This window comes from Astyanax mexicanus, chromosome 1 (genome assembly GCF_023375975.1).
Source record: "Astyanax mexicanus isolate ESR-SI-001 chromosome 1, AstMex3_surface, whole genome shotgun sequence".
Taxonomy (NCBI): domain Eukaryota; kingdom Metazoa; phylum Chordata; class Actinopteri; order Characiformes; family Acestrorhamphidae; genus Astyanax; species Astyanax mexicanus.
Window position 1 is genome coordinate 122,253,465 of NC_064408.1, and position 13,509 is coordinate 122,266,973.

Consider the following 13,509-nt stretch of genomic DNA (forward strand, 5'->3'; position numbering starts at 1 on the left):
ACTCATTGATGACAAATTATGCTGGAAAGAACATATTTCAATGATTTCTAATAAAATATCTAAGAATGTTGGTGTCATTAGAAGAATAAAATATATTTTACCATATAAAATTCTTCTTATGCACTTATTTATCCATATCTCTCTTACTGTAATATAATTTGGGCTAGCACTTACAAAAGTAGTATCAACTGTTTACATATTCTTCAGAAGTGATTTGTTAGAATGGTCACTGTTTGTTTTTTTTTCTCAATCTTTTTTCTTTTTTCTGTGTTTCTCTTATAATTTCCTTGGAGGGAAAGTACTTTGTACAAGCCTCTTTGGCAAAATTTTAGCAAAAAAATAAAGCTGATTTCATAGGGCGCTACTATCCTATTCCTCTGGTTCACCTCCTTCTGCATTGCTGTCCATCTGCTGGTCCTCAGTGGCCTGCACCACTCCTTAGAGAAGGTTGAAAATGTTCGGCCTGCTGTCGTAGGCCTGTTATCTGTTGATACAGCTCGGCTAGCTCTGCTGCAGCCCAAATATGGCGTTGAAAAAGGTCGAGGATCACTACAAATAGTCCGTCCCCATGTGAATGTATTAAATTCCTTATCTCATCTATGAGGTCTACTGCGCCTGTTCTTCTTCTACGTCGTCGAAAATGTTCAATCATCCCTAATGGGTGTCCTGCGACCTCAAATTGACGTAAAAATTGTTGCATTCTCCTCATTGGATCTGGTGGGATCCTTATAGGGTTTCGTAAATGCGGCGGCCGGCTTGTGTCATAGCGTCTGATACGCCTTGGAGCCGGCCCAGCCGCAGCTGGGAGATTAAATTGAGCCTGGAGACGTTCGAGTCTAGTTACTATGTAAGCTGCCGAAGCAATACGATGGCGAAAACGCAGGATTATCTGAAATGGTTCCAAAATTAAAGCTGGAGGTTGAAAATGTTCAGCCATGATTCTCAAAAACACTGACTGCTTCAGGTCGGGCCGCTTTATACCTTGGCGCAGCGATGACGTCACGGCCGGCGGTCCGCGCGCTGTGTTCGTGGACACGCCCCTTTTTGATCGGCGCATTAGGATTCGGCTGCTGCACGCGCGCTCTCCTCACGTTAGACTAATAAGAATGAAAAGAGACTGGTAGAGACAGAAGTCAGCGCGTGCGTACATATGCAAGCTTTAAATGCCTTCATCTGCCTACAGGTCAAAAGTTAATTTCTCCATTCCACCTTAAATGGTGCAGAAGGTACATGGCGCCTATGTTATTTAAGCTGAATTGACAGTCTACCTTAAACAATACAGGCGTCATATGCCTGCTGCACCATTTAAGGTGGAACAAAAAAAACAACTTTTTTTTAGCTAACCCAAAACGAAACCACTTAGTTACTTGGCTGATTAATGCATTTACAACATGCATTTGTACGTTATTATTATTATTATTTTAATTAGTATTATTTATTTTTATTCTTATTTTGTAGATATTTCTCTAGGCGATTTTTTCCCTTCCACCTTAAATGGTGCAGCAGGTACATGGCGCGTATGTTAGTAAGATGAATTGACAGTCCACCTTAAACAATACACGCGCCATATGCCTGCTGCACTTTTTTAGCTAACCCAAATAGTTACTGCCATTAAGGCATTTAAATATCGTTCGTATTTTTAAATATTAAATATATTTGTTCGTTATTTTTATCCATTTATTTATATATATTTGTGAATATTTCGCTTGGCGATTTTCTTTCGTTCCACCTTAAATGGTGCAGCAAGTCTATGGCGCCTGTATTGTTTAAGGTGGAATTTCATTTGCGCCATGGAAAAACAAAAACAAAATCAGCCAAGCGAAACAAACTGCAAAAAAGAAATAAAATAAATAACGTACAAAAGCAAGCCTAAATTAGAGGGGTTTAACTTTAGATTAGATTTTAAAAAAAGTATGTATATTTTTCGTTCCACCTTAAATGGAGCAGCAGGTCTATAGCCCTTGCATTGTTTAAGGTGGGATGTTATTTCTGCGTCTTGGTGAAAAAAGTCGACAAATAAATAAATAAGAACACTAAAAATAATATTGTACAAATGTAAGCCTTAAGTGCCTTCTTCTGACAGTAACTAAGTGGTCTAATCTTAGATTTGCTAAAAAAAAAAAAGTGTTTTTTATTTTTTTTATTCCACCTTAAATGTATATGGCGAATGTATTGTTTAAGGTGGAATGTTTTTTTCAGCGTCCTCTTATAGCTAGAAAATAGCCAAAAACCGTATTAAAAAATGTTAAGTTATTTGGGCCATCATTTGGTGCAACTTGCAACTACTACACGCTATATTAATAATCCCTATGTTAGCGTATATATTGATTTTTACAGAAAAAAAGATTAATTTGTGTAATAATATGAAAACTCTAGTTTGTGTAAAGCATATTAGTAATTGTGTTTACTATATAGTGCATTATTAACATTATAGTTTTATTCTTAAGGGATGTTCACCCAGAGATGGCAGCAATAACGCCAATTCAATACAAACAATTCACCAAGTTTTCAAAATACACTGTTTGTGTGTTTTCTTTTTTAAAATGTAAATCAAAAAGTATGTTATGCAAGGCTGTTATATGTTATTATTACACGTGGGAGTGTCTTCTATTATAGTTTTGTAATTTTAAGCGAATAAATATTTGCCTCTGTTGTGAGAGAGATACAGTATTTTGGTGGTTGACATATTTGGCTAAAAAATGTATATATATACATTTATATATATATATATATATATTTAACAGATATATATATATATATAAAATTAAAAATGAGTATAATGTGATAATGTAAGTCAATTTATCCTGATTATTTATCATTACTATATAAAAGTATAGCATTGTTCACATGCAAATATGTTACCTGCATATTTTTTACTATCTACACACAGATAAAGACGTTTAATCTAATTATTTCAATATACTTTCAATTATTTTGGGAATAACTTTTTATAAAAGTACCAAAGTTCTTTTAACCTTTGCTGGCACTATTCCTTATATGTCACATTGAAGAGTTTTTATTATTCTGAATGTCACGCCATATGACGAATCACACCACACAACAATCTATATGCATAAATCTGTGTTAGCTGCATTTAGCAAACAGACAAACTTGGTTTGTTTAGTAACTGAAATCAATTTCAGTTACAGCAGAATCACAAAATTGCTGAAGAACAAGTAAATTCTACTCAGCATAGTGAAGAAAGTTTATTAAGACATTAATAATCCACTTACTGTATGTATTAGATTTTGCACTTTTTTTTATCTGTTAAATGCTAGCTACAGACATTCCAATAATCTTTATTAAATCATTGAACCTTTTTATATTTAATGGATTATTTCTTTTATTTTAATTATTATTATTAATATAATAAAAATAATTATTTCTAGAACGAAAAAAAAACAATGCACAATCAGAAAGCTGTGGATGTATTGTTAAAAACAGTGTGCCAGTAAACATGGTCACATTTGGCTTCTACTTAAAGAAACAAACAGAAGAACCATGTATTTATAATATGTATTTATTGGATGTTCAGGTGTGCTACAGTGAACTGACTCTGGGTCAGATTGAACTTTTCCTTTGGGTTCAGCAGTAACTGAGTAAGTAATTGAATCTGCATGAATGAGTGAGTGTTGCTGTATAAATATTATATTTGTGAATAATATAGTATCAAAATTTGTTAAACTAATGAAATATTTTAAACACTTAACTATTAGCTATAACATACGTATTTAAGAGCATTATTCATGTATTTCAATGCAGTTTATATCATATAGTGTGACAAAATAGCCATATGGTGTAACAAGAAAACCCGGTCAGGATACTGTGATATAGAACATGCACAGCAGTGTAGTGAATGCAGAACACTTTATTTAAACATATATATTTTCCACTTCTGACAAAATCAAAATTCAAAAACAAAAATTACATTCATTTTCTGTCACTTCGTAAAAAAAAAATCACATACAATTCTTAAACCATTATTCTAAAACACAAAAACAGAACATATTTAAATATGTAAAATAGTGCTGTGCTTGTAGAATAAGCTTTTACATTCACACAGCCTTTTTCTCTGTGTTGTAGCTCTGGTTATGTTGCACTTTCACCTCAGGACGTTTTTAACATCTTGGACTGTAGTTCTGGAAACTGATTTATCACTTGATCTGTGGGGTAAAAAAAAAATCACAATTACTGTTTTAAATTAACACAGAAATAAATACTACTGCAGAATTAGGTCTACCCCCCCCCCCCCCCATGTTTAAGAGCTTTAAAATATGCTAACCATTTGATGCTAACTAGTTCTTAGATTAAAGCTTGGTTGTATTAAGCTAGGCGGATACACTGTATCTCCAAAATAAAAGTCTCCACCAAATATTAGCGTGTGGGACCTTTTTTTTTATTGGTGGCGACTTTATTGTGTATAATATATATATATAAACATTTCTAAAAACCCATGCAATGTAAGTGTATGTATTTTTTTCACAGGGTTTTCTTAAATAATTACAGGATCAAAAAATGTACATATAAAATACATCTAGTTTACTTTTAGTTTAATGTAATTCAATATACTTCTAAAATACTTATTTCCAAATACACTTTTGTATATTTTTAGCAAAGTGTGTTAAAAACAGCTGTTACAGTAGTTCACTTAAAGTACAATGTATCATTAAATTTTTTTTAGAAAGTAAATTAAATTACTACTACTAATTAAAATAAATGTTAAGTAAATTGGTAACATGCTTAACAAATTTTGTACAGTACATTAAAGTATATTTATACCCGACGAAGTAAAGAAGTATACCAGAAGTGTGCTACTTACAAAAGACAGGAACAAGAAGTATGTATATTTGTACTCTAATGTAAATAGATCACATATATTTAACATCAATTCTTAATACATGTACTCTAATATACCTGGTGTATAATAAATATTGATGCAGTTGTAATAATCATTATTAAATATATTCTAATTTTACTGTAAGCATATTTAGAATATAGGGTTGCATACATTTAGAAGCAGTGATGGGAGTAACGGCGTTGAAATAAATGGCGTTACTAACGCTGTTACTTTTTTTCAGTAACGAGTAATTTAACTAATTACTGTGACTGTAACTATAACGCCGTTACCATTTCCCACACGCCGTGCATACAGACAAAGGGCCCTATCATACACCCCGCGCAAGGCGTGTAGCGTGGCGCGTTGCCACCCGTCAACAGTCTATTTTTACGTCTTGCACGCATCCTTAAAATAGCGTTGGACTTTTGGAATATATTAACGCAGATGGCCGTGGTGGTCTGGAAATGATGTGTGTTCAGGTAAATTTCTGGCGTGTTTCTATCTTGGCGACGGAAAAAAGCTTTGCGCGATTGATCACCCTGCGCCCTGCACTCCAAAATACCCCATACCATCACTTCTTTACCACATAAAAATAAATCTCACCCAGAGCCTTCAGCTATCAACTATAAAAATAAAATATACTTTAAAATCTGCACAGTAACTATAAATTATTATTAGTTATAGTTATTTCTGTCAGTTATAAGGATTTATATTTATGTTTAGTACACAGACTAAATAACTTAATAAAGCAGACAGGCATTCTGCTGTTTAAGAATTTCAACAGATGCTTTTTCTCACTCAAATGCTGGAGTTTTTGAAATGGAAAATTAAAAGAGAAAAGAACTTTGACTAAACATAAATTTATTTTATTTAACTTTGCTATAATTTAACTGAATTTCACTTTTATATCCGAAAAATAAAGCACATTGTCGGCGTCTGGTGCTGCCCGTCAATTATATAAAACTTAAAACATTTGAAATACACAGAAATATAAAGCTATACGTTAGAATTAATTTTTTATCACCAGGGCAAATTTATTAAAATATTAAATATATTAATTCATGAATTAAAATCTTGTCCAGCGCTCTAAAATGTCGCCAGGCACACCAAGTGGAACTTGGCGCAGCGCAGGCAGCATTGCACGCAGAATAACATCTGTCTTCTAAAAAAAAAAAATAATAATTTAAAAAACGGACACGCACAAGTGTAGTAAAATTAATGTTATTAAACTTACTAAAGCCAACAAATGTACTGATAATTAATCAAGAGAAATCAGACAAAATGCGCTGCGCCTCTCTCTCTCTCTCTTTTTGTTTATTGCTTTATTGTTGACGTGGGATTTTTAAAAGCTTTATTGTTGACGTGGGATTTTTAAAAGCTTTACTGTTGACGTGGGATTTTTAAAAGCTTTACTGTTGACGTGGGATTTTTAAAAGCTTTACTGTTGATGTGGGATTTTTAAAAGCTTTATTGTTGATGTGGGATTTTTAAAAGCTTTATTGTTGACGTGGGATTTTTAGAAGCTTTATTGTTGACGTGGGATTTTTAAAAGCTTTATTGTTGACGTGGGATTTTTAAAAGCTTTACTGTTGATGTGGGATTTTTAAAAGCTTTACTGTTGATGTGGGATTTTTAAAAGCTTTATCGTTGACGTGGGATTTTTAGAAGCTTTATCGTTGACGTGGGATTTTTAGAAGCTTTATCGTTGACGTGGGATTTTTAAAAGCTTTATTGTTGACGTGGGATTTTTAAAAGCTTTATCGTTGACATGGGATTTTTAGAAGCTTTATTGTTGACGTGGGATTTTTAAAAGCTTTACTGTTGATGTGGGATTTTTAAAAGCTTTACTGTTGATCTGGGATTTTTAAAAGCTTTACTGTTGATCTGGGATTTGAAGCGTCTCAGAGTTACAGTGAGCTTCAGGTCTGTTATTAAAAGATACTGAAGATTTAAAGCTTCCAGTCATTTTCAGCACAATTCTAAGGAAAGTCTTAAAGTTACATAAGTAGTGTTGCACTCCTCAGTAAGGAGATTAGCTATTGGCTGTTCTAAAAGTTGCTAAATGACATCATTGCCTAATTTCCATAATACATGTTTTTGAAGCTGTAAAGGATTAACCTTGTGGGAGAGAACAAAAGTGAGTAAAAACCACCATAAATATGTTTGAAATGTTACAAATGAACAAATTCTGTTGTTTTTTACATAGGCAGTCACTTCTCTAAATAATTCCATTTTTATGTAAATTACATGACTACGTTTTTTTCCTTGTTGTTAAATGTTATTATAAGAGCAGCAGTTAGTCAGAACTTTTATTCTACATTTTTTTCCACAGTTTTCTTAAGTTTTCTTTATTTTCAAACCTATTGTAGACAAATTGTTGAATAATGAGCTACAGCTAGTCAAATTCAGTGATTTTTGTTTCACACTGAAGACGCAGTTATATTTATATTCCTGATCTGTAAATAGGGGGCGGGGTCAGTCAGCGGCGGCTTTGGGCATGCTCAGATTTAGTGTGTTGGTGGAGCGGTGTGGGTGTGGTCTGACTGTGAGAGACGGCACTGTGAGTGTTGTGGGCGGGGCTCACGCTGAGGACAGTAACTGAAGAGCATGTGTTTATCTCAGAGTCTCTAAAAGTCTCCAATAACTCCACAAAAACTCGCTAGATTTGTTGCCAATTTTTTTTTACTAAAAAAGTCTCTAGAGGGTCTGAAAAGTCTCTAAATATAAGTCGGCAACACTGTAGATACGGCCTTATTTACCCATCACTAAATAGAAGCCTAGAACTGGACAGTAAGGGTAAAGTCTGAAGTATTTACCTGTGTGAAAGTGTCTCTACAGGTGTGAAGATGCTGCTGATTGGCTCCTCTTCTAGGAGGCGTCAGGATCCACGGTGAACCTCTGGGAGGGAGGGGGATCTCACTGCTAAAGCCTGTAAAAAGAAGAAAAAAGCTTCATTAAAGGCGAGAAAAGCTGTTTTTAGTTCAATAAATACTTTACGCAGAACAATCTGGAGCATCACCCAATACAGTATTTAGGAGTCTCTGAAATGTTGCAGGTGCATTTTTTTTTTAAATCAAACCACTTTCTATTACACTTAAAGGTTTCTCTTTAATCATAAGTAACAGAATAAGAGAGTTATGTCTAAGCTCACTAGCAGACTCAGAGCCTTATTTTTTTTATATAATTATATTTAATCAAAGGATTATTCCCCTCCCTGAATGCAGGCAACTACATAAAGCAAAATACAATAGTATATCAAAGTGTTCATTTTGACAGGTGATTTTGATACAGTTTTAGTCCTAGCCTTTTGACTAAAACGTGAAATAGTTTGTTACATTTTAGTCTATTGGATATTATTAGTTTTAGTCAAGTTTTAGTCTAATCATTTTTGGTCATATAAAAAGTATGTATTACATATGTTTTATGTTTTTTTGTGTAACATTTAAATATTTTAACCTGTAATGGAGGTGGGACGAATAAAGTCAAGTTTCTGAAATTATCCACTTCTACTGCAGTACAGATTTATACTAACATTACCGGCTTTCAGTAGACTAGACTTACATTACTTAACAAGTGTATTTAAAACACATCCAGTTTAGTAACAGCAATGTTTAGCTCGTTTAAATACAGCTACACAGATTATATAATCTTTTGTATTTAGTAAAATATCCAGCACAACAGACTCTCTATCTGTTAAAAACTAAAAACACAAAGACAGAGGATAATTCTGCCCTCAGGGTTTTCTAACAGAAACAGTGAGGACTAGAAAAAAGACGGAAAATGCTGCTTTTCTGTGTGTTTATATACTAACCCATCACTCGGGCTGAAGTTAACGTTAATTTACACGAAACGTGCATTAACACGGCTAATGTGCGTTAGCCTTTAGTTTATTAGAATGTAAAAAGCAGTGGAGGCTGTATGAATTGTGTCTCGTGGCTCGAGAAAGAGGGATGTTTGTGCCTAATATAACTGAAACACCTTAGCTAATGATGACAGGTTGCACAGATCCCTTTTAAACCTTAAACATCGCTAACTCCGAACCAGAGACGTATGAGACAAGCTAACCTAACCAAGCAAACAAGCTAACGGAGCAACCTAGCCTTTCAGTAGGTCAAGTTTACTGACAAATCGTGCTAGCTCCATATGGGTGCTGTCTAATTGGTGCAGACAATTTTATCTCATGGTGCACAAGAAACATCATTAAACAAGGATGGAAATTCATCCACCAACCCAAGCAAGTCATTTCTTTGGCTATCAGTTAGATGACTTAGAATTGAAGGCAGCTCTAACAAAGATTTAAGAGCTTGGCAGCCTATCAGAAACCACTGTTGGATCATGCAAATGAATCTCATCACCTTCATCTGGAAGAACCTCAGATGGCATGGTTTTACCACATGCTGCTTTTACCACATCATACTGCAAACTATCCTGAAGAGATAAAGCAGAGCAAACCTCCTGTGCTTTACCAACCAACTTACATTACACTGCAGTAACAGAGACCACATATCCTTAGACCAACCCAAAGTCAACGCTATCCGCTCAAAAATGCTAAAATAGGTGTCCACTTCAACTTCCCGAAGAAATATTTTTACTGACATCAAAAGCAGTACTGTGTGACACTACAGGAGGAGGGACTAAAGGAGGCTGAACAGGTGGATCACTAGACACTGTAGGGTATGGAACAGGAAAAGACAGTGAATTATGCTGGTTTGAGGCGATCTTCATCTCTCTTAATTCTAACTCACGCTACCGTATCACAAGTTCATGTTTCAGCCCCAGCTTAAACTCATATTCTTATTCTACGGGCCTCAGCTCTACTCTTTGCTTCGTACCGGAGACGGGCGTGGATAACTCAGGGGATTCAGGAGTCACAGGATCAAAAGGAGGTAGAAAAGACCTTACCTCTGTATCCCCTGGTGCAGTGGTCTGCACATCTGGTTCAGCTGGCCTATCCACACCTGAACAGGTGATAGACCTCCGTCCGGTTCTACCTCCACCTCTGCAAGAGAAGACGCTTCACAAGTTGTATCATCAATTTGCTACACACACACACAACACACCAACTTCAACTAGCAGACTGGATAACCAAGGTCTTAATATCTTTTTGTAACCAAGCCCTAAAAAAGAGGAATATTAAAGTGGCCAGCTATGACGATCAATTCATCCTTTTTACAAAGCTCTAGAGTTTCATAACTTGCAGTCTTAATAAATGCTTTAACATGTTAAAATAGCACTATATCCACTATTATAAAAAGTTACACCGCCACCTCACACACATGGCACAGCACAAGTTTTATATTGCAAATCCAGACCAGCCCCCATTCTTTACATTTCCCCTCCATTTTGCGGTCTAGGGGTAAAAGGGAAAATGCAACACTTTGGATATAAAATAAGGTGCCAGTAAGTGAGATTAAAGGAAGGCCACAAACAGAGCTTTGCAAATATAGAAGCTTTTACTGACAAATATGAAATAAGTTGCAATTCCAATATTTACAAAGACAAAACATTCAAAAGAAGCCACAAAAAGCTGACCAGGACATATTTACAAATGTATATTGAACATAAGAGAAAGTGTGGGAGTGTGTGGGAGTGTTTACGGCGTATGATGGACTAACCTGCCTAACCCAGGTGATAACTAACCTCAAACAAAAATACATAAATTGGCATCTGCCTCTTGGTGTGTCTGTAGAAAGAGTATACTTTCATGATGCAGTTGATAATGAACATAACCTGTCCAACCATGTGGCCAAAACAGCTTATTTGAGCTACTTAGGGAGATAGGAAAAACAAACAAACAAACAAACACACCAAGCTTCCAAGCAAGCTAAAAACATATCTGTTGCGTCCTGTTATTCATTCAGTGAGGATCATTTTAAAGGAATTCTTACTCATTTTCCCGTCTCGCTTTCACTTCGTCTTTCACACACCTCTCTCTTACACAGCTATGAAGCAGATAACCTATACTGATAATTTCCCCGTTCCACCTTAAACAGCGTTAAAATATTACATAATTTAAGGAGGAACGGGAAATTTCACAGCAATAGTACACGATATTGTGTCTCAGCCCGTGGTGAATAGAGCAATATTTATTTCTGTGATAGGGAGTCAAGCAAGCCAAAAAAAAAAAATTACATATTGCATAGTTTAAGGTGTACCAGAAAAAAATCCACCTTAAATGGCAGCTACAGAAGTTATCTAGCTAGCCTACATGCTGGAACTTCAAACGGAATCAAGCCAGAATTCATCGACCGTGCTAATTTTAGCTAGATAGCTAACCTAGCTAAGCTAGTGGTTTCCTGAAATAATCTTTTAATTTCGCCTCAGCTAGCTAGCTAACCTGGTTAACTTTAGTTTTGTTTTTTCTCGCGATAAGTTGCCCGTTTCATTTAACTAACTAGCTAGCTAACTAGCTAGCTAAGCTAACCTAGCCTTTTCTGGTAAGATATTCCCCCATTTAACCCGAGTTAAAGCTAGCTAATCAGCTGCGTTAGCTGTTTCTTAAACGCATTTTCCCGCACTTTTTGTTTAACTTGTGAGAAACCTTCCGCCTCAGGGCTAGCTAGCTAACCAGCTAGCTTAACTGTTTCTTTTAAAAAGTCCCTATTTCACATCAGCTAACGTTAGCTGAGCAAGTTTAGTAGTTTAAGAGAACGTAGGTTAATTCTTCTCCTCAGATAGATTAGCTAACCAGTTTACTGCAAGAAATTTCCCGTTTCACCACCTCAGCTAGCGTTAGTTAGGTTAGCTAGCTAGCTACCAACTACTAATAACAGCACATTCATATTTAATTTAACTTACCATCGTCTGTGAAGAGCAGTTAATCCGAGCAGGTGCAGAACTAGAGCTGTGAAAAAAAAATAAGGAGCCCAAAAATGATTCCACAGGATTAATGGAAATGCATTTAAACAATATTTAGAGTTAAAAAAAACACATTTATTACACTGTAAAACAATACAAAATATATTTAATTTAAAGGAGATTTTGAGGATGGAAAAACACACATCCTCCTATCGCTAAATCACAAAGAAAATGGGAGTGTAGTAAAGTTTGGAGGCGGAGTTTGTGAGACAGAAAAACACTGAGCGGATTAAAAATTATTTGTTAACTCTGGAAAATAATACCAATTGTACAACCCCTGGCAAAAAGTATGGAATCACCAGTCTTGGATGAGCACTGCTTCAGACATTTCATTCTGTAAAACAAACTCTGATCAAAAACATGATACAATAATAAGGTCATTCCAAAGTGCAACTTGTTGGCTTTCAGGAACACTCAAAGAAATGAAGAAAAAACATTGTGGAAGTCAGTGAATGTTACTTTTATTGACCAACCACAGGGAAAAAAATATGGAATCACTCAATTCTGAGGAAAAAAGTATGGAATCACTCAAATTGAAGGTAGAAAATAAGGACACACCCAGTCAATTTCCTTTCCCTAAATGGACACCTGCCTCAGATTAGATCTGCTCGTTAGTCTGCAGTTAAAAACACCTGCAGTCATGACACCTTGGAGGGCTGCTGGACGAATTAGAGTGGCAAGAACCATGGCTCCAACAAGAGAAATGTCTCTTGAAACAAAAGAGAGGATTGTGAAACTTCTTGAAGAAGGTAACTCTTCACGCATGGTTGCTAAAGATGTGGGCTGTTCACAGTCAGCTGTATCCAAGATATGGACCAAATACAAACAGCATGGAATGGTTGTTAAAGCCAAGCGTACTGGTAGACCGAGAAAGACATCAAAGCGTCAAGACAAGCAACTTAAGGCCATTTGTCTTGAAAACCGAAAAAGTACAACTAAACAGATGAAGCATAAATGGGAAGAAGCTGGAGCCAATGTATGTGACCGAACCATAAGAAATCGCCTAAAGGAAATGGGATTTCAATACAGGAAAGCTAAAAGAAAACCATCATTGACACCTAAACATAAAAGAACAAGACTGCAGTGGGCTAAGGAGAGGCAATCATGGACTGTGGATGACTGGATGAAAGTTATCTTCAGTGATGAGTCAAGAATCTGCATTGGACAAGGTGATGATGCTGGAACTTTTGTTTGGTGCCGTTCCAGTGAGATTTATGAAGAGGCCTGCCTGAAGAAAACAACCAAATTTCCACAGTCCTTGATGATATGGGGCTGCATGTCAGGCAAAGGCACTGGGGAGATGACTGTGGTTAATTCTTCTATCAATGCACAAGTTTACATTGACATTTTGGACAGTTTTCTCATCCCTTCAATTGAACAGATGTTTGGAGATAATGAAATAATTTTCCAAGATGACAATGCATCGTGCCATAGGGCAAAAACAGTGAAGGCATTCCTTGGAGAAAGACACATTCAGTCGATGTCATGACCTGCAAATAGTCCAGATCTCAACCCAATTGAAAACCTGTGGTGGAAATTGAAAAAAATGGTCCACAAGAAGGCTCCGACCTGCAAAGCTGATCTGGCAACTGCTATCAAAGAGAGTTGGCACCAAATTGATGCAGAATACTGTTTGTCACTCATCAAGTCCATGCCTCAGAGACTGAAAGCCGTTATAAAAGCCAAAGGTGGTGCAACTAAATACTAGTGATGTATTTTGAATCATCTTGTTTATCTGTTTTTCATGATTCCATACTTTTTTCCTCAGAATTGAGTGATTCCATATTTTTTTTCCCTGTGGTTGGTCAATAAAA

General features: G+C 35.7%; 1 long non-coding RNA gene across 2 annotated transcripts; it reads right to left on the minus strand.

The window, feature by feature from the left end:
* Positions 1-3,964: 3,964 nt before the first annotated feature.
* Positions 3,965-11,896, minus strand: LOC111191430 (uncharacterized). Of its 2 annotated transcripts, none has more exons than XR_007424498.1 (4): positions 11,636-11,896; positions 9,740-9,836; positions 7,654-7,766; positions 3,965-4,163 (listed from the first exon to the last, which is right to left on the minus strand). It is a non-coding gene; the product is annotated as an uncharacterized LOC111191430 (long non-coding RNA). The 2 variants fall into 2 exon arrangements; XR_007424499.1 differs by lacking the exon at positions 11,636-11,896 and adding an exon at positions 10,726-11,591.
* Positions 11,897-13,509: the final 1,613 nt, after the last annotated feature.